At 39.5% G+C, this 22,728-nt stretch overlaps 1 long non-coding RNA gene across 1 annotated transcript; it reads right to left on the bottom strand.

Annotated features, from left to right (window-relative positions):
• Positions 1 to 12,540: 12,540 nt before the first annotated feature.
• LOC137500579 (uncharacterized) lies at positions 12,541 to 21,009 on the bottom strand. The gene is made up of 2 exons (XR_011018102.1): positions 20,852 to 21,009; positions 12,541 to 13,095 (listed from the first exon to the last, which is right to left on the bottom strand). It is a non-coding gene; the product is annotated as an uncharacterized lncRNA (long non-coding RNA).
• Between the last annotated feature and the right edge of the window lie 1,719 nt (positions 21,010 to 22,728).

Below are 22,728 nucleotides of genomic sequence, written 5' to 3'. Positions count from 1 at the left end.
GCTGGTCGTTACAAGTGTTCTCCGTGCATTAATCATAGTTTTGTTAATAAAAAGTGCCGTGACGTACGCGAAAAGTGTAACAGTGCATTCGGATAAGTCTTGTGGTGATTTGAAGAAGGTTCATCTACTGGAAAAACTGTTGGTAAGTGAGAAATGTTCTCTTAAGTGTCTCACTTGGTGTGGCAGTGAAAGCCTTGGGCTGCTGGCGGTAGGGCGGCTGCGTCGTAATGGGGAAGGCAGAGTTGTCAGACTTCCGATTGCTGGGCGGCCACTGTGGTGCCTAACTCTCACGCTAATTGGAGACATTGAATTGAACCCCGGACCTCAGCATTGTACAATATGTGAAAGCAGCGGGCGTCGTAATCAACTATTTGTAAACTGCAATAATTGTTCGTCAAGTAGTCACAGGACATGTGCACAAATTTCTACTTCAGAATACAGGAAATTAAAGAAGGGAGGAAGAACGTGGACTTGCTGGCAATGCGAAATGCCGCCACTAACAAACTCTTTCTTTACCAATACCAGTGACGTTACCAGTGACTCTGTAAATAGCAACAACTGTAAATATGTAAATAATAATCTAACTCTCTTTGCGTTTAACGCACGCAGCATTTTACGCCCAGGTAGAAAAGAATATATTCTCGCTTCGCTCTCAAGCCTAGATCCCTCTGTTGTGTGTATCAGTGAAACATGGCTTTCAGACACAATTAATGACTCAGAAGTGCTACAGATTCTTTCATCCTGTTCCGTAAGGACCGCACTCTAACCACAGGAGGCGGAGTTCTTATTGCCGCAAAACCAGAGTGTAATCCAACTAGACGTCCCGAGTTGGAGACGACAGCTGAAGCCGTGTGGGTAGATATTACGTGCGGTATTAATAAATTCCTCATCGGATCTGTATATCGTACACCGAAGTCCTCACAAACAATGAACGATGCCTTGCTCTCCTCTCTGGATCGTGTGCAACAAGTACAGAATAATTATGATGCAATTTATATTGCTGGTAACTTCAATCTTGAAATTACTTGGTCTAGAAATGCCGCCCCAGTACCAAACAATCCTCTTGCTAATAGTTTTCTCTCCACCTTCTACGACATTTTCCTCCATCAGTTAGTGTTCGAAGCGACTCGTATTACTCAAAATTCCCGCTCCACACTAGACCTGTTCCTTACTAACTCTCCATCATCCGTCCAGTTTCTGGACGTAATACCTGGATTTTGTGATCACCAAGCCATAATTACAACTTTGAGCTACAGAAAACCCTCCCCAAAACTCCACTCCAGAACAATATATAATTTTTTACGCACCAACTGGAACGATCTTTCCTCTCTTCTATCAAAAAGTCTTCCTATTCCCCTCGCGTTCTTCACCGGCGATATAAATATCAACGAGATCTGGGAAAACTGGAAAAAAGTATTTTTTGAATGTGTCGATCAAGTTGTGCCGAAAGTTTCTATCTCTAATAAGCGAAAAACGCCATGGATCAATAAAGAGATAACATCAGGTATTCGAAAGAGAAATTGTTTATACAGGAAATGGAAGGAAAACCCAAGTGACAGTAGGTGGGAGAAGTACAGACTGGCTAGGAACAAACTCAAATCATTAATCCGTGATGCCTACAGTTCATATATCCACAGCCTTAGTTCCAATAGTAAAGAGCTATGGGCTTTCATTAGAAACAAAAGTGGCAAAAGTGCTCTATCCGTCTTCAAGTACAACGGACTATCAGTTTCCTCTCCCCAAGAAATAGCAGACACATTCAATAGTAAATTTAAAAATAACTTCTCCACTGCTGACAAGGATGAAGACATGTTCACTCCAAGGTCAACCCCTCCCTTTCTGCCCCTAACTAGCTTGTACTTCACTGCTAACGAGGTCGTAACAAGTCTTCGGAGAACTAGACCTCATGCTGCGAACGGCCCAGACAACGTGCCGGCCAGAATTCTCCATCGCTGTGCAGAAGCATTAGCACCTTCTCTCTGTGCAATATTTAACATTTCAATGAACAGTGGGACTGTTCCAGAAGAATGGAAGAAAGCAAATGTCGTTCCCGTATTCAAAGATGGTGACAGGGAAAATGTAGACAACTATCGCCCAGTCTCTATTACATCTGGCTTATGTAAATGCATGGAACGCCTAATTGTTAAACATGTGCTGGATTTTCTGAATGAGAGAAACCTGTTGAATAACAACCAACATGGATTCCTCCCTAGAAAATCCTGGACTACACTTTTAACAACAGTAATTGATGAGTGGCAACATTCCCTGGACCAGTCTAATATATCCCAAGTGGACTGCATAACTCTCGACTGGAGTAAGGCCTTTGATCAGGTACCTCATCAACGACTGTTGTTAAAACTTAACAAGTATGGCATTCAAGGTAACCTGCAGGCATGGTTTCGATCATTCCTGGTAGGTCGGACGCAGAGCGTTGTGTTCAGTGGGGCCAGGTCAAAACAAACCTCAGTCACCTCGGGTGTGATTCAAGGTAATGTGACAGGGCCGCTGTTGTACACAATATTTACGCTGGATCTGCCAGGTTGTGTATCGTCTTCTATGGCACAGTACGCTGATGACACCATCATTTACAGAGCCATTCGCAATGAGAACGACGTAAATAAGTTACAGTCAGATCTCGATAACGTGGTTCTGTGGTGCAACATAAATAGAATGTGTATAAATGTACAGAAATGTAAATATACCCGCTTTACTAGAGCAAGATCACAGTTACAACACGAAATTTCACTGTGTGGTAAAAACCTGATGCCTTGTACCTCAATAAAATTGCTTGGCATTCACATCTGCAGCAATTTAAAATGGAACAAGCATGTTGAGGAAATAAGGTGCAAAGCATACAGAGTCCTGGGATTCATTCGCAGATTTCTACTGGGAGCCAGGAAGAAAGCCGTTCAGACAGCCTATTTGTCATTAGTGTGGCCAATACTGTTGTACGGGCTTCCTTCCTGGCACCCTACTACAGTGGAGAACATGACGAAACTAGAGAGAGTTCAACGCCGAGCAGAACGACTAATTACTCAACACGGTCATTTAAATACAGCCAGGTCACTGCCCTCCATAACATCCCTCTATAAACAAAGAGATATTACTTTCCTGAGAAAATCCCTCGCACGTAACATTCATATAAACCCTTTCAACTGCTTACAGCTGAACTATCGTTCCGCTCAAAGAGGTCGAGGTGTGTCCCTTTTCCCTCCATTTGCAAGAACAGCATCATATCAAAGTGGCTTCTTTAGTCGTTCTGCTCGGTTGTGGAATGAACTCCCACCGCAGATAAAAGAACTACCTGCAGAAAAATTTTGTAAAGACGTAAAAAGGACGTATATATAACGAAACCCTCTGCACAAAACATAATTTATCTACTGTGAGAATGTTCAGTATGAGTGGGAGGATGGATGAAAGTTGTGGGGTCCCGAGTGATTGAGACGGTAAATGGGTATGAGTGAGCCGGCCTAGCTAAAATATATGTGGGGTTGAGAGAGAGAGAGAGAGAGAGAGAGAGAGAGAGAGAGAGAGAGAGACTGTGTGTGTGTGTGTGGGTGGGTGGGTGGGTGGGTGGGTGTGGGTGTGTCGAATGACTTGAATGTTGAACAGGTCTTGTGAGTATTATATAAATATGCCTATGTAAATACGGTAACTGTATATAAGAACACCATGTAGAATATAATTGTATATTTGTATATTATAATTTTAAGTGGTGATGGAGGCACTTTTGTGTATGTGGGGCTATGCCCTTTCTCCATTCACCATCCCTAAATTGTAACTACAATTAGTGGAAAATAAATAATAATAATAACAACTATTTAGCCATGAATCCAGATCTCTTCGAGATGATGATGAAAATGGAATAGGGCCAAAAGAAAATGGAAGAAAATGAAGAAGATGGAAGGAGGTCAGATGATGATGGAGGTGAAGATAGACAATCAGAAGAAGGTGGAAGACTGGCAGAGAGAGATCAAGGAGGGTCTCCAAGAGATAAAGCACTATTCTGCCAGTCAATGCTCCATCATGAAGACCCTGTACAGACGACTGCAGGTTCTACTGCAAGAAGGAGGGAGAACATGAAGTTCCCTAAAGAAGAACCACTGTGGAGTTCAAGGGTAACTATTATTTTCTAAAATTGATATATGTGAATGTGTATGTTCAATTTTATTCTTAAAAACTGTAATACTGTGGTAGGCTACTGTAGGAAATGTTTCAGTTTCCTAATTCAAACAGCGTTATCTACCTTAACCACGCATGAATCATTAGAACATATTTTCAGCTACGATTACATTTTTCTATAAATTTATGTAGGAACAGCCTTTCTGAAATTCAATCAGATGCTAGAAAATAAAAGTCTGTTTTTCCTGGTTTGGCTCGGGCAATCAGTCCTGGTCAGTCGAACAATGAGCACAGGTGTTTATGAAAACGTTTTAGATAATGGCATGCTGTCCACATTGCGGCAACAGTTTGGAATTGGACATTTTCTGTACCAACATGATTATGCTCCTGTCCACAAAGCAAGGACCCCTTGCATCGTGGTTTGAAGAAAATTAGGTGGGTGTGCTGGATTGGCCTGCTCAAAACCCTGACCTGAAGCCATCAAACATCTTTGGGACAATATAAAATGTCATTTGCATGCCAGATTAATTTGCCGAACAACCTCGCAACAACTATTTCACCGTGCTTCAGGAAGTCTGGAAAAAAAATCCACCTTCAGTGTATCTGAACTTAGTGGAAAACCTTCCACCAAATGCACAATATCGCTCCAGTGATCAATAATGGTGTTTGCACGACTCTAAGCGATATTGTGCATTTGGTCATGTGATCAGTGGCTTCCAGACAGCAGCATGATCCTGAAAGCTGAGTCCTATTACTTCCTGATGGATCATTCTGTCACTGACCTGCAATGAAGTCTTCTGAGAAAGAAGTCCGACGACAGATTCCTACAGTAAGCTTTAGAGTTTGGAGGTTCCTATTAATTAATTTCTTAGGCCTACCAGAATAATGGTTGGGTTCAGTGCTTCCCCAATATTTCCACTTCACATTAACATCACTTACAGTGGAATTTGGCACATTTAACTCCTGTGAAATCTCTCTAATGGGATGTCCAAACTTGTATGCTCCTACAATCATGCTCCAATCATTCTCCACCTTGACTCATTTTGAGAGAAAACAAGTCTATAATGTTGGTGCAATGTACCTGCACTTATATAACCTTCGACGCATAGTTGGAATACCAATATAATGGTCCGTTATTGGACATTATAAATTTTCCAGCTAACTCATTCTTGGTTGCCTGCGTTTTGCCCTCGTGTGCTAAGTTGGGCTCGTCAGTTGGGACTTTAGCACACCTCCCAAGACACAAGGCTAGTGCATACTGTGGAGGCCACTGCATAGGCTACCTGAAGCCACCAGCAGTGCCAATGCACTATGATGTTTCTCAGGCCCACAAATATTTTAAGTTCCCTATGGGAATCAACATCTATATCAGCATAGTTGGAAGTCACACACAGTGCATTCTATGGGCTGTCTGGAGACTTTAGGCTACACAGTATACAGGTAAAAGGTAAATATGATTGCGATGAAGATATATAAGAAAATCATTTTAAAATGCTAATAAAATATAAATGCAAATAATAATTTACAACAGGCATCTTTAATTAGTTGCTCTTTAACCCTCTGCAGTCTGGTCCAAATTAGTTTTGCATTATCATCATAGGTAAGAAAGGGATAAAAACTGATTGGAACTTTGAAGATGATGTATAGAATGAACAATGAACTTCTTCCTCCCAATTTTTTTCACAGCCTTTTGGGGTCAGAGCACTTAGTGTAGATTTTATCCAGTTTATGGCCCACATGGCCTTCCTGACACAAACCCTACGTGGCGGGTCGTAATCACTATTGTATGTTTGTGTGGTGATTGGTAATGTGATGTATTGTGCGTATGTGAAGATGTGTACTCATCAGCGAACCATACACAGTTAAAATCCCTAGCCTGGCCACGAATCAAACCTGAAGCTCTCTACACTGAAGGCCAGTAAACTGACCATTCAGGCAAGGAGCTGTACACAGAATGAACAATGATATTTACTATTTAATCTGATACTAGCAAATGTACTTGTGCTTTGCAATGGTATTCTATATTGTATACAGATTTCTACGTCAATTACTGTACACGCTGTAAGATTTTATTAAATTGCATGTGTCTAAGCATTATCTGAGAAACATCATGGGGTGGTCCCCATATGTTTTTCCCATATAAGGTGCGAGTTGTAGAGTTGTGATAATGATAGGCCCACTTTTCTACTGCCATTCACAATTGAGTTGGGGAGTTTTAAGTATAATGGCAGACCCCTTTCCTACTTCTAGATTCATTTCAGTTGAGTTATCATTATAATGGGAAGCACTTTCCCTAATGCTAGTCACAACTGGGGTGGGGAGTTTTGATTATAATGGCAGGAACACTTTCCTACTGTCAGTCACGTTTGAGATTTGGAGTTTTGATTATAATGGCAGGCCTGTTTGCATTGTGCCAGTAACAATCAAGTTGGGGTGCTTTCATTATAATAGCAGGCCCCCTTGCGTACTACAAGTAATGATCAAATTGGGGAGTCTTCATTATAATGAGAGGCACACTTTACTACTGCCGGTCACAGTCAAGTTTGGGAGTATTTGTAACGGCAGGTTATCTTTCCTACTGCCAGCCACAGTCAAATTGGGGAGTTTCAACTATAATAGCAGGCCACCTTGCCTACTGACAGTCATAATCTAGTTGGTGAATTTTGTTTATAATGTCTGGCACCTTTGCCTACTGCGAAACACATTTAGGTAGGGGAATTTTGACCAAAATGACATGTGCCCTCACCTTCTGCCAGTCAAATCCAGATGGAAATTTTTCATTTCAATGGCAGGTCACTTTTACTAATGCCAGTTAGGGTGGAATTGGGGAGTTTGTTATAATGGCAGGCCCCCTTTCCTACAGCCAGTCACAGCTGATGTGCGTGGTTTTGATTACAATTACAGACACCTCTCCTACTGACAGTGCTATCAATTTGTACAGTTTTAAGTGTAATGGCAACCCCCCCCCCCACACCGCCACTTTCAGACCGCTATAAATAGACTTCAATGTAACTTATATACATAGATGTACGAAAGTGTATGTACATGTATTATTGCAGATCTTCGTGATTAATTGATCCTAAACGGTACACCATATCGACAAACAGATTGCCCCATAAAATTCCTTTTTTTAGTGTTCTACATTGTTGGTCCTATGATATATTCTTGTATCTCTGAGTTAATAGGGTGACTATTTGGGTACAGTTTTCACACATTTCTTTAGTTTTCGCATACTTATGTGGTAGCTGGAATCATTAAATATGGCCAGCATATGGCCACTGATCGTGCCAATGCGCATACCGATTTTGATGTTTCTATCTTTCAAACTAAAAAAAAACACATTTAAAACGTACAAAATTGATCTAAAATCGAGAAATGCAGTTCTATTTAACATACAAGCGATCGAGATATGACAAAAGGTCATTGGACCAAAGTTGTAGATCTCTCCAAATTGAGCTGCAATTGTGCTATCTGTTTTGTGATATGACACCGTTTAGCCACAAATCACCTCGAAATGAACGTCTGCACCGTCGTTAAAATTGCCTCGATATTTAGATATTTTTTGGGGGGTAAAAAGTTAAATATTTGAACATCTTGGATTTTTATGTCGTTTACAGCCTAAAAGCTATCATTCTGCCAAATTTTAATTTTCTAGCTCGCCTGGCAAATTGTGCCGCCATCTTATTCGGAGGGGGCGTCCCTTTCAGGAAAGAATGTTCCCCCACTCGGTGAATGAAATGCTTACACTTGTGATCTTATGTCGAGCCCCAAATTTCAAAACCCCCCCAGCCTGGCTCCCTCAGGGATTTTTGGGAATTCCAATTTTTTAGGGATTCTGAGGTCATCAGCTACTCCGGTAGCAAGTTTTAAGTTTGTAAGATGCCTCAAAGTGCCTCATTAATTCAAGATTAATTTTTATACCTTTACATATAGATCACTCCAAACCGATTTCCATTTATATATAGAGATGTCTCAAGATATGTTCACAGTTTACCCTTCCAGTCAGAGATGAAGATTCATTTGCAACATTACAGTCTATACCTTCACCTCCACTTGACATGAAATTTGTTCTCTTAAATTGAATAAACAATGGTCTTCACCGAGATGTAAGTATATCTGCATGCTTATATAATCTTCATTCATACTGAACGTCCAGCTCCTTGGCTGAATGGTCAGCGTAGTCATCTTTGATTCAGAGGGCCGTGGGTTCTATTCCCAGGCGGGTTGGAGATTTTAACCTTGACTGGACTACAATTGTAATAAAAACTCTTTCCAGTCTGTCGAACACATAATTTCAATATGAATTATAGCACTATAACATCTACACACTATTATACAAGGAATGACATGTTTTGTTCTACAAAAACATCCTCAGATTTTATCAAATCACTTAAATCATGCATATATATGTACAATATTGTTTACACGTAAAACTTGTCAAAGATAGAGAGTATGGTGATAAAATCCCATGGCGCAACAGCCCTGAAGGGCCATGGCCTACCAAGCGACCGTTGCTCAGCGCAAAGGCCTGGAGATTATGTGGTGTTGTGTGGTCAGCACGACGGATCCTCTCGGCCATTATTCTTGGCTTTCTAGACCGGGGCCACTATCTCACCATCAGACAGGTCCTCAATTGTAATCACATAGGCTGAGTGGACCTTGAACCAGCCCTCAGATGCAGGTAAAAATCCCTGACCTGGCTGGGAATCGAACCCGGGGCCTCCGGGTAAGAGGCAAGCATGCTACCCCTACACTGCGGAGCCGGCATGGTGATAATAGGAACAAGTATTAACAAATAATACAATATAAACTAAATGAAAAACTTGTGTACTTATCTAGTCTGCCGAAGTATGATCCATTGTCCCTAAACTCTGTGTCAGAACTGTAGTCATGGACAGGCTAACGTAACGTTTTTAAGGCGTAGCATACTGTTCCATGGAGAGGGGAGGGGAAGCAGGGGAGAAGCGAATGGAGCATTGTGGATCCTTCAAAATGATGAGGGGGTACATTATGCACAGAACAGTATGCTAGTTTATAACATGAAGTAATTAACTTTCTCTCCCCACCTCTCCGATTTGGAGGATCCACGAATGGAATACAATTACTGAAGAGGAGTGGTGAAAGGAGAAGCAACAGTGGAGAAGTACCATCAACATTTCAACCTGGCAGGAGCTGGACAAGGGGAAATGAAAAGCGATATTTCTCCTGGCCAGGGGACTGTCTCCAACATTCCTGCAAATCACACACCACACTCAACACTATCCTCCACTACAAGCAAAGATGAGCAGCAAAAATGTGCCAACACACGGTCAACAGTTTTTTGTATTATTTCCACAGAAATAACGAAACAGTCCTTTCTATCCAAATAGTTGCTCTGGGAACTGCACAAAGTTCACTCAGTCAAAAAAAGATTACAGCAGCTCAATGAATTACTAAACAATGGCTGTCAAAATAAATGTCGAATGATGCTCGACCTTGGTCGCAACAACGGTCCTCACTGTCAAGTGTATCTCGATCTTGGACTAGTAAGATTTAAATGATTTCTGGTGATCTGGAAAAAAAAAAAAAAGTGTTTGGGAATTTAAAAAACTTCTGAAATGAAAGAAATTATGTTTTCATTTTAGATAATATTAGGAAGTGACAAACTGCAACATCTCCCAGCTTGTCCACACACTCTTGAGTCTCTGTTGAGCCCAGTCTAATTGTCAAAACATCATCATCATAATCATCATCATCATCATCATCATCATCATCATCAATGTCCCACTCCAGTTGCCAGTTAAAGGATGTGAGCAACAGGTTTGGTACTAATGCCATCAGAACTATACATTGCACGTAGGTTGCCCTTTGTTGGCCAATTCAATGAATACTTTATTTTCACTACTGCATTGTACTTGAAACGAACAGTCAACATATTCAGTAGATATCTATGTACTACCGGTATTTGTAGTGAACACGACTGAATACGTTGAAAGTTTATTTTGAATAAAATGAACACTTGTTTATTACGGTATACAACTCTTGTCAATTTATGTAGATATCTTTACAAAATCAAGGTTATTCAAGAAAACAGTACGACTGTTCATGTGGATTCTACCAGACTGTATATGTGTAACTATAGGCGACTTCTCCCTAGACATAAATTAAATTCTGAGTAATACTCAAGGATCATATTAAACTAGTGAGTGTTTTAAAAATTTATTATGCTATTTGATTTTATGGTGCTTGCATATATAATACTGCATGTGGGTGATGCTCACAATCTTAAAAAAGGATGAGAACCTCTCACACAGAATGGATTAAGAAATATGTTACATTTAAAATGCATTATACAAGTACAGACTGTAAATGTATACAATATTCAAAATAATATACAACTTAACCTCAATAAAAATGCATATTTAAAGTACTGTACACTGGTTCCACTTAACACAAACTAAAACTCCAAATATCACAGGCACATCAATGAAATATTTTCTCACCTAAATAAATAAATAAATAAATAAATAAAAAAATAAATAATAATAAAGCTCAATAAAAATTCATACTTAAAGTACATTGGTTTCACTTAACACAAACTAAAACTTCAAATATCACAGGCAAATCAATGAAATATTTTTCACCTAAATGAATAATAAGAAGTAAAGGCAATTAACCTTTTAACAACCCCTGTTCTCATCTATTCATTTGGTGTCATTAAATGGTCTGAAACAAACTGAGTGGACTTGGAGAGGCAATGTCTGACAAAAAAACAGAATACTTCATCCTAATCCTGCAACTGAGCAAATGAACTTCCCACATCAAAATGGAGGAAGAGGAATACTCAACCTCAGGAAGATATGCCATGATCAGACAGAAAACTTCCATTCAAAGCGAGATCAAAATCTAATCCCAGCTTTCTGTTGTGCTCATGAGGAGTTAATTCCATTCAATCTTAAAAGCATGTCAACTCCTCCTCCAAAATTCATCAGCACAGAACTACAGCATGCCTGGAAGCAGAAAGAACTCCATGGTTCATATCCTCACCATCTTAGACAACCATCTGTTGACAGACTGAAATCTACTGCAAGGCTGAAACACTGCTACCTCCACAGAGAAACAGAAGGGTTGACAGCAATCCAGGATAGAGTCAGCAGCCCTTGTAACTCAAGTATATGTTAAAGGAAGAAATGAATGCCAGATGGGAGATGCGGAGAAACAGCTGACACAGTAGAGCATATTAAGGGTGCATGTACTGTAAGGTAAAGAATATACTCACTGGCGTGATGTACCAAAAATTGTGCACCAAGAGCTGGGAAATCAAGTCTGGACTTATGGATGAGAAAATCCCATATTATGAGACAGACCATCTGGTGTGCTTGAAAACAAAAGGTTTCAAGCTGTACTGGAACCAATCTCTGCAGACAGACTGATCTGCTGGAAGTGATAGTCCTATCAGATCACAATGTCCACCAGGCCTATGTCCAGAAGATTGAAAAGTACACAGATCTTGTAGCAGAAGTATGAAAACTGTGGGAAATGAACTTGGCAACAATAAGTTGTAACAAAACCTGCAGGATCTGGACATCTATACACTTTCACACATACTGAAGGCTGTCATTCTGAACACCTGCTGCATGACAAAAACCTTCCTATCACAGCAGTAGAAGTCGGGAGAACTTGACAACAGTCCATCTCCAGATCGGTGAACCACCATGGCAAGAGAAATGTAAATAAAAAAGTAATATTTGTAAGTAATAAAACAATGGACTAAATAAAAACAATCTTGAAAAGTTGAAAATAAGAAGAAAGGTTAGCATACATGAAAGATAAGGAGCTAGCTTCCTCTCATGATTTATATTAATTTGAACACTTGTTTGATCCATTTTCCTTATTTTCAGGCAAAAATATGTTTTTCAGTTTAAAACATTAACTAGTTTTAAGCCCACACCTTAAGTGCAAAATTTGCTACTAACTATACATTTATAATCAATAAATTCCAGTCGATTTACATTTTCACAGTAGTAACATGGATTATGAATATTGTTGCTAATAATATATAATTTCTATTTTAAATCTACAGTATTAAAAAAACAGACTAGAAATCACGATAAGGTATTCACCTCCTTAGGAAAAAAATGGCAATAGCTCAAAAATGTTGTTTCATTTCAAACTAGACACTATCTTATTCCCTATCATACTTAGATAAGCTTTTACTAATAAAACTAGTATACTGTACATACTCGATGTGTACATTATTATGTTCACAGCTTCGATGTAGATTATCCTATAAAATTCAAAGCTTTCTAAACCTCTGTAGACTACATACAGTATAAAACTTAAAATAAATCACAGTGGATGTAAAAATATAATCACAGAAGATATCTAATACTGTAATACTTATTCTAGGAAACTTAGGTTGCAATATCAGTCACTGTGTATGTTTTGAAATGTTGTATTTGTTAGATATTTGACATGTTATATTTCCTAATCTCCTTTTATAAGAGAGAAAATTATTATAGATCTACCTATTACCATTGTAGTTCTACTGCTACAATGGAATTTGTTTTCAATGTACCGTATGGAACTTGTAAGTACAGTAAGAAATGCAATAATTATCTTTCCCAAAGAATATAACTACAAAATAACTGGTAAAAATTGTATAAATAGATTGTTATAAAGGTAGAATGTGAAAAAAATAGTTTTAAAAAAGAAAAATATAAAAATATACATTCTTGATGCCATGAATTATGACAGTTTGGCAGTTTCATCTTTGTATTACATGTAAAGCACTGATTCATGATCATCCATATATATCCTCTTTTTCTCTGCTTATAGAAACATGTAAATTAGGCTTTGTAATCGGAACAGGTCATGAAGGCTTCAGCGACAGTTGTTACGTATGTACACCCAGAATGCAATCATACCCATGAAGCACATTCCAATAACTGCTGCTTTATAGACTTCACTAACAGAGTGCTCCAAGACAACTGCCTGAAAAGTTAATTTTCACTATTAATAAATTTAAAAAAGTAAACAATGGGATGGACAGGGGATACACATCCATTTATACAATTACACAATTGCACAAGGATAAATACAGGGAGAGGGAGATGAAGGTGGTGATGTTTATACACGTAGATGACAGTGTGGTGCAAGGAACAGAAGGACAGGAAGTTCAAAGTCAACTGGACATGTTGAGTAACAATGATCATATCCAATTTTCCTCAAATGTTCAAGATGCTCCAGTATGAAGCAGCTACAATAGCCTTGTCGCTGACTGAGTCAAGATCTTTACGCTGACATTTCACATGGCAATTTGGGCAAAAGTACAGATGTTTCAGGTCCAGTCACAGCACCATTTTATGTACAGCAGCCCCCTTTTTTTTTAAGGGTGGTCGTAGATTTTGCCATACCAGTTCTCCATACCAGTGAGTGAGTACACGGGTAATGATGGAATGAAAACAAGCATAGAGAAAAGCAAGACAATGGTGTTCATCAAGAAGAAGAGAAAGGCACTGTAAAAATCGACAGACAAGACTTTGAAATTGTGGAAAGTTTCAAGTACTTGGGAAATGACCTGATGCAAGATGTAGGATTGGACATGGAGATCAAATCAAATGATACAACAGGGAAATATATTTACCAGGGTATAAGGAATCTGATCCACATGAGGAAGTATCAAGGAAGTACAAAGAGGTGATGTATAAGATGTGTTATTGCCTCATACTGACGTATGCAACAGAACAACATAATAATAAGGAACCTGACTGAACACAAGTGGTTTGATAGAGGAACGTAGAAAGGGGCATTAACATCCCACACCTGTAACTGGAAAAGTAAAATTTAAGATGACTTAAGAAAACTACAATTTCCTTATACAGTAGAACCTCGATTCTCCATTTTTCGAGGGACCATGAAAATAAAACGTACAACACGGGAAAATGGAAAATCCGGGAATGAATGAAAACCATCAACAATTTGGCTAAACATCACAAAAATTAAATATGTATAATTATAATGTTACAAAAACTCCTAAACCGAACCAAACTACAGCCCCAATGGGACTGCCTGTCAAGCGACCGCTGCTCAGCCCGAAGGCCTGCAGATTACGAGGTGACGCATGGTCAGTGTGACGAATCCTCTCGGCTGATATTCCTGGCTTTCTAGATCGGTGTCGCCATTTGACCATTAGATACCTCCTCAATTAAAGGTAATCACGTAGGCTGAGTGGACCTGGAACCAGCCCTTATATCCAGATAAAATTGCCTGACCTGGTCGGAATCGAACCCAGGCCCTCTGGATGAGAGGCAGGCACATTAGACCGCGAAACCACATTAATTACCGGTACACGGTTCAAAATCTCAATAGGTACTTATATTCAATTTTACAGGAGAATCTTCGTCAGTTTCCCGTGAAAACTTCTTTCAGTTCAGTAACTTTGATTAGCCAAACTTTTCAAAAAATCTAATAACGCCAAGCCAAATGACAGCCGACCACAAGTAGTTTTTAATTCTGTCATCTAATAAAATAAAGTACATTAGATACAAAAGCGCCCAACATGATGGCGAAATCCTTTCTTTTCTTGAACTTTCATTGTAATTTGGTCTCCAGTATACTGTTCGTAGTCAGTTTCTGGAAATCTCGTACTGTGTAAATTAGGCCTACGTCGACTTTTAAAGGTTATGTTGAACTCGAAAATATGGTTTCGAATGTAAGTATCGATTCCCAAAATTCTCGAATACATTATATTCAACCAAATACAGCAGAGGATTCAACGTATTTGTATTCAGTTCTGCCCGTCACTAATCCAATCAAATTGGAAAAAGAAAAAAGAATGTCATGAAATTACAGTTATTCATGACCTTGAGGTCATCTGGAAAGCGCGCTCGCTGCACATGTCAGTACGAGTTGGAAATGATACAAACCATTTAAATGTAACGTGTGCAAATAAAACGACTGCAGTTTTTGGCATTTTGAAATGCAAACGTGAAATTCTCAGGCTTATATTAGGACCAAAACAGTAACAGGCAATCCCAAAACCTCCCATGGCTTTCTTTCTTAATGTAAGTGGCCACTCTCTGCTTTATGATTTCCGAGATTCTCTAAACAATACCACCCGAATGTGATGCCAAGATGGTTCCTTATGCAAGTTCACCGCCGATCGCTTTTCCAGTTAAGTACTTGCTCTAATTATCGCAATGATGGGACGTTAACGTCAACATCCAAAGTATGCATAGCCATCCTTTCGTGAGGTACAGTTTATTAAAAAACGATTGATTAAGGATTTAGCGTTGATAGGACTGAAATTTCTGGGTGGTTGATCCGGGAAATCGTTTCTTTGAGGAACGGATAAAGCGGGATTTTTACAATGTGATTTAATTGCGATGCTCGCGGGACCACGTAATTTGAACGCCTATTCCGGGAAAACGCAGTTTCCGGGAACGGATAATCGAGGGTCCACTGTAATTACTAAAATACCCATTTATATAGACAGCAGATTTACATCACTAAGTCTTCTAAGCAAACAAGTGATAATAGAGCCAGTAAATGAAGGTAAATAAGAAAAGAAACTGTGCCTTACCAATGAAAGGGAACAAAATATACACAGTAGATTAAAACACAAGAAAAAAATATTTCAAAAGTTACACCTCCATCAGTAAGGGAGCAAAAAGGGTTGGGAAATAACATGTCATAACATCACCTCACATTAGACTATTACTACTACTCTGGTAGAGAAAAACATAATACATATTTCTTTGTTATGTGATTTTTACCACAGTGGATGCCCTCTTAACTGCCTGACCTCAATTCACTCATGAACAAAATACGACTTGCTTCCTGTTGCTTACTGTTTACAGCAGATGTGTTTTTAGTCAGTTTGCTGATTTATTCAGGACAGTAAGCAGGTTTCATTTGAGTGATTGTAAAATGAGTGCCAGGAAAAGGAAATGGAACCATTTAACAATCCAGCAGAAATGTTGTGCATTAGAACATTTAAATAAAGGTAAATGTATGTCCAACCTACGTCCCATTTCTTTAAGGGGTTGGGTATAAAGTGAGATGAATCTTCATAGCGAGGTTTTACCACTTGATGATTATGATGATGATGATGATGCTTGTTTAACACATTGGAGATGCCGCTCGTAGAAACTACGGGCGCGGTAATTCATTGCTGCTGACGGAGCTCGGAGAATCTACGGGCACGATTTCACTGTAGCTAAAAAATTGTATTTGCCGTTCCAGCAAGCTGTGACTTCACTAGGAAACTGTTGAATGCTTCTATCAGCATAAAATATGCTAGTTATGAGCATAAGTCGAGAGCTCTTCTTTCAAGGCAATGATAACACAGCCATGTTCCTACATAACCTAAGGCTGCGTCATCGCTGACTCTCAGCTGTGAAGAAAAGTACGTACGGTACATGCGGACCGGAAGAGCGTGTGTTCGAGAGGCAGGTTTGTTTGTGTAATTCTTGTGAATATTTAGCATGTCTAATTCAAGTGTACGAAATTTCGACAACGAATCCACAATGGATGTTCTTATGGAAGACACGATTTCTGAAAATGAGGATGAGGATAACAATGACACACTAAGTAAACATGATGGTTCTGGTGCTTCAGGCGTGGTGTGAAGTGTAACGTAGTTTCACATCGCTTCCTTGAAGTGGGTTCTGTAATAATATTTTATACCGCTTCCTAAAAATGTGGGTGTTTCCTGTGTACCTGCAGCACCTCAATGCAACCCTGTCGTCAAACAAAGACCAGTAGGAAACCAAATTCCTTGTTGTAAACAAGGATACCAGTGCCAATTGACTAATTAGGTTAGAATCTGCATTAGTGTGTTTCAGTAGATGTGCCCTCAAAGTCAAATTTCGAAAGATTAACCGAACTGGCATCCATAGCTGCGTCAGAATTTTTTCGTTTGTAAAACATATTTTCATGAATTCATATTTTAAAATTGCTGTACTATTATGATAATTAAAACTCACTTTTGTGTAGAAGAAAGTGTGATCTTTCTATGCATTTCAAAAATTGTTATAATCATGGCTTACCCTGGCAGTGAAAAATTTTCACACACCATTAAAAATCCTGCGATTTCTGGAGGATAGCACATTCAAATATGGCCGTCTCCAATGCGTTAAAGGGGCCTAACATCTAGGTCATCGGCCCCTCAAAATCATCATCATCATCATCATCATCATTATTTTCCCATTTCCAGCTGACACCAGGTGGGAGCAAATATGATTCCTCTCCACTTTTTGTTCTGTCATTCCACCATTCTTCTTCCGACACGATGTTCCAATCCATGTTTTCGTTTTCTAATGCTACTCTTCATCAAGTCCATTTACCGCATTCTTGGTCTACCTCGTCCTCTCTTCCCTGTCCTCCGTCCTTCCAGTGCTCATCTTGGTAGTCTTACCATTTCAATCTGTTATGCTCCAGTTTGTCCTTTAATTTCTGTACTCCCAATTCTTTCCGTATATCTTCATTTCTTACTCTGTCTCTCCTCGTTTTTTGTACCATACTTCTCAGGAATTTCATTTCAGCTGCTTGTACTCTGTTCTCATCCCTCTGAGTCACTGTCCAAGTTTCTGCTGCATATGTCATTATATGAACATAAGCTTTATACATAACTTCTTTAGCCTTCATTGGTATACCTTGTTCCATACTAGTCCCCTGTTGATAGAAAGCACTCCCCAGTTGTATTCTTCTGTTAATTTCCAAATCTATTATTCCACCTTCAGACAGTACACTTCCGAAGTAATTGAAGTGTTTTACTACTTCCAATTTCTTATCTCCCACTTTGATTCCTTTTTCTACTTTCTCGCCTCTACTCATCACCACTGTTTTACTCTTCTCCACATTTATCTTTAATCCCCAATTTTCAATATTTTTATTTATTGCATCTAACTGTTCATGAACCTCCACTTCATCCTCACCCCAAATCACCACATCATCTGCAAACATCACCTTCATCTTCTTCCTACTGTAATCTTTCATTGCTGCCTTCATGATGTCATCCATCACCATTAAGAACAGTAAGGGTGACAACACACTTCCTTGTTTTAGTCCATTCTCAATTCTAAACCATTCCGATGTCCCAACTGTAGTCGTCACACTACTGTAGCAATCTTTGTACATTGCATTTATCATGTTTCTGAATTCCTTGTCCAATTCCTTTGTTTATTAGGCATTCCCAAACTTTTGTTGTAGGGATGCTATCATAAGCCTTCTCCAAATCGATAAAGGTCATTATCAATATCCTTCCCATATTCCCAACTTTTTTTCATATTTTGTCTCAGGATGAAAATGGGTTCCACTGTTGACCTGCCTCCTCTAAATCCAAACTGTTTTTCTTCTATTTTGCTTTCTGCCTTTACTCTAATTCTTTTTTCTAGTATTCTTTCCATTACTTTGGCAACATGTGGGATGATTGCGATTCCTCAGTAGTTACCACATATCTTCCCATTTCCTTTCTTGAATATCGATAATATTATTCATCGGCCCCTAATGGTACGAAATGTAATGACAATTTAAAAGTTCAAAATTATCCACTGACCAGAATAAAAAAATATGATTAAGAATGAATGGATGGATGGATATGAATTTAAAACAATCATTGGATCTGACCCAGAAACTATCATAAATAATTATTTGATTTAATTTCCGGGTTGAACCATGTTGTACTTGTACGCACATCACGTACAGTTCGCCGACGTTTCGAATACATTGCAGTATTCTTTGTCAAGGCGACTGAAATACCCCTACTCGATCCGAGGTAATCAGTCTCCCAGGCAGAAATTACACTACTAGAGTGGCCTTCATCTTGGCCTTTTATATCCTAGCCTTTCTGGCTGACGTAAGCCCTGGCTGTCTCGTGAGAATTCTGGAGGGTATGCGTCACAGGCAGGTAGTGGGGACCTGCCCGCGCTGTTATGTAATGGGGTTGCGGCCCGTGTGTTTATGTTGTGGTCTGCATGTCTTAAACTATGAATGATAGGCATCCAAGAATTACTGATTTTATAACCTTCTTCTAAATTTATGTTGTTCAGATGTTTCTTGATTTCAATAGCCTCGCGGATTTTCCTTTCCAGATTCCAAGGGATAGCTGCTAGGATCTTGGTCTTGTCAAATGATATACCGTGCCTAGTTTCGTAGGAATGCTTGGCTACTGCTGAAAGAACCAAAACACAGATATTTCAGCAGTAGCCAAGCATTCCTACGAAACTAGGCACGGAATATCATTTGACAAGACTAAGATCCTAGCAGCTATCCCTTGGAATCTGGAAAGGAAAATCCGCGAGGCTATCGAAATCAAGAAACATCCGAACAACATAAATTTAGAAGAAGGTTATAAAATCAGTAATTCTTGGATACCTATCATTCATAGTTTAAGACATACAGACCACAACATAAACACACGGGCCGCAACCCCATTACATAACAGCGCGGGCAAGTCCCCACTACCTGGCTGTGATGCATACCCTCCAGAATTCTCGCAAGACAGCCAGGGCTTACGTCAGCCAGAAAGGCTAGGATATAAAAGGCCAAGATCAAGGCCACTCTAATAGTGTAATTTCTGCCTGGGAGACTGATTACCTCGGATCGAGTAGGGGTATTTCAGTCGCCTTGACAAAGAATACTGCAATGTATTTGAAACGTCGGCAAACTGTACGTGATGTGCGTACAAGTACAACACGGTTCAACCCGGAAATTAAATCAAATAATTCTTCACACCGTGGAAGCTTCACTTCTAAGATATCATAAATAATAGTATTACTGATAAAGGGACTGCTTCTAAAGCACAATCCTATATCAAGGATGCATGTTGTTTAAAGGGGTCCAAAATCCAGGTCAACGGCCCCTCATAATGGTACTTATCACTAGTAAATTAGAACCATGGTATTTGTCATGTTGCGGTACTAATCAAAAGTAGCGTAGACTCACGGTGTTCCACATTATGGTACTACTCACAAGTATTGTACGTTGCACAGGTAACGCAGACCTATGCTGTTTCTCACATAATGGCACCACTCATAGGCAACGCAAACCCATGGTGTTCCTCACCTAGGTGTACTAATCACGGGAGCCGGTATTCCCGTGGTGTTCCTCATATAGTGGTACTAATCACAGGCAATGCCCAAACCCGTGGTGTTTCTCACAATGGTACTAATCATGGGTACTGGAAACCCACAATGAACCACTCTCTGCTGCTACTAATCACAAACCTATTTTGTACCTAATACAGTGGTACTACTCGCTAGTAAAGGCGACCCATGGCGTTCCCAGCGTGATGGTACTAATCACAAGTAGTTTTATGGTTCTAATACAATCATCCCCTGGTCACCACTTACGACAGGCAGGGGACACCGTGGGTATATTCTTCACCTGCGCCCTGCATCCGCAGGGGGTGTTTTACGACTCGATGCCCTTCCTGACGCCAACTTCGTAAGAGGAGTATTTAAATAAAGATGAATCTGTACAGTTAACTTGTAATGAATACGCCCTTTATCTTAATATTGTCAGGTTAACCGACTATTTTGTTGTCTGACCACGGATCAGATCCTGAGCAGTCCAGTTGAGATGGTGTCTACTGTATGAATGTAACAGTTACGTCCCTACCTATAAAGACAGCTCTTCTGTAGCACACACTGGTTGCATTCTATGTATTTCTACCATAAATTTGTATCTGCTCAAGGAACTTGCAAAGCTATATTAAATATATTTTCTTCCTTAATATCATACTCACCCATCCACCATGGTACTGTACCCAGGGACTCAGCCAAGACATAATATACTGCTGACTCCACTGCGTCAGCTCATAGAAGCGAGCTTGCAGTTTCTCTCGGAGTGCTCGGATAGCCAGGTCAGCGCAGAAGGTGAAGAGCACCAACACACGCTCAGAAGTCATACCACCTTCCTAAAATAATAAAACACTTCAGTGCTAAGAGCATTCTAAAAGTACAGGCCAGTCTATAAACTATTCAACTGCAGAGTTATTTGACTAGTATATTAGAGTGTTTATATACATATAGGTGGGCCAGCACAAGGTTGCACTTGAAAGTTGTAGTTCATGTTGGCATCCCCCCCCCCCAAATATATATATATAATATATAAAAAATAAAAATAAAATTGAAACGATCAATCCACTACTTTTAATGTCAGATACAGTTATGCATTTTATACACATGACTTCATGTTTAATTTTGTATAGTGCGTAAAACCTTTTATTTACTTATTAAAACGTGAGCATGTTAAAAAATGTTATGTTTAAACAAGCTACAAGATAAAGATGAACTTTTTTCATTTCGTTGTTGGCAATATTGTTAGTACAGTGGTGTCATCTATAACTACCTTGACTTCTTGCTGTTTATCTTCGCTAGCATGTGATCAGGTGTAATTAGCGCGCTGATGAAAGTGGTGTTTTCTTTGTGAGATAATTGTGAAGTTTTTTTGGAACTAGTGCAGTGTAATGTCACAGGAATGACAACATAGTGATGAATCACGAAGTGATAATCCTTTGCACCGAGGAGTGCCCCTTTATAGCCAGGCATGTGAATTAGTGCGGAAAACTCGTGAGTTTTATGAGAGGGAATTTGTAAGCTTGTATGGCCGTCCCTCTGTTCCTGCGGATCAAGTTGTGGAACGTACAAGTCAAGCATTAGGGCTTTCAGAGCATACTGTTATTCAGAAAAGTGTTCGCTTCCAGGGACTGAAGGAGAAAAGGACTGGGGAGCTCAGCAATAGCAGAAACAGGGCTAATAGTGGAGACTTGTTTCTTAGCACTCCGGGAAAGAAACAAATTAAGTCATCTCCTGTAACAGGAATTTATACTTTCCAGGCTGATGCAATACGGAGATACATGCACGATTATTAAAGCAGGAAGGAATACCCTATCGTGGAAAAAATACTAGTCTACCTTGGGCAGGAAAATCTTTTCTGGTGTCAAACTTCCTTAAAATTGGTACTGCAAGCCATATGTTTCAAACATAAAAAACTGAACGGAAAAAAATAGCTGCTTGAAAAGGAGTATTTTTCTGAATAACTTGTCGGTAAGGATCTCCACAAGGTAATATGGTTGGATGAGACGTGGGTGAATGCTGGAAAGTGCATTACTAAATCTTGAACTGATGACAGTCCTAAAACCTCCAGTAATCAACCGGCTGGGAGGGGTGCCAGATTAATAATAGCGCACGCAGGTTCATCCTGTGGTTTTATGGAAGGTGGTCTTCTAATATTCCAGTCAAAAAAAAACCGGTGATTATCAGGAAGATATAGACCATGTTCACTTTTTAGATTGGTTTAAGAAGCTCCTGTAACAGCTCAAAGGCCCTTCTGTCACTGTTATGCACAATGCACCTTACCACTCCATAATAATGGACAAGACCCCTACTTCGAGCGCCCATAAAGAAATGTTCGTGGAATGGCTGCAGGCAAGAAATATCCCAGCACATATGGGTATGACTAAATTAGCCTTATATGCCCTGGTGATTAAAAAAAAAAAAAAAAACTGTTTCACCAACGTATGTAGACGATGAGGTAGCGAAGGAACAAGGGCACGAGGTTGTTAGGTTGCTGCTGTACCACTGTCACCTCAACCCTATTGAGTTGGTATAGAGTGAAGTG

Source organism: Anabrus simplex, chromosome 4, assembly GCF_040414725.1.
Source record: "Anabrus simplex isolate iqAnaSimp1 chromosome 4, ASM4041472v1, whole genome shotgun sequence".
NCBI lineage: Eukaryota > Metazoa > Arthropoda > Insecta > Orthoptera > Tettigoniidae > Anabrus > Anabrus simplex.
The sequence above is the reverse complement of the archived record's forward strand: the minus strand, read 5'-3'. Positions and strand labels throughout refer to the sequence as shown.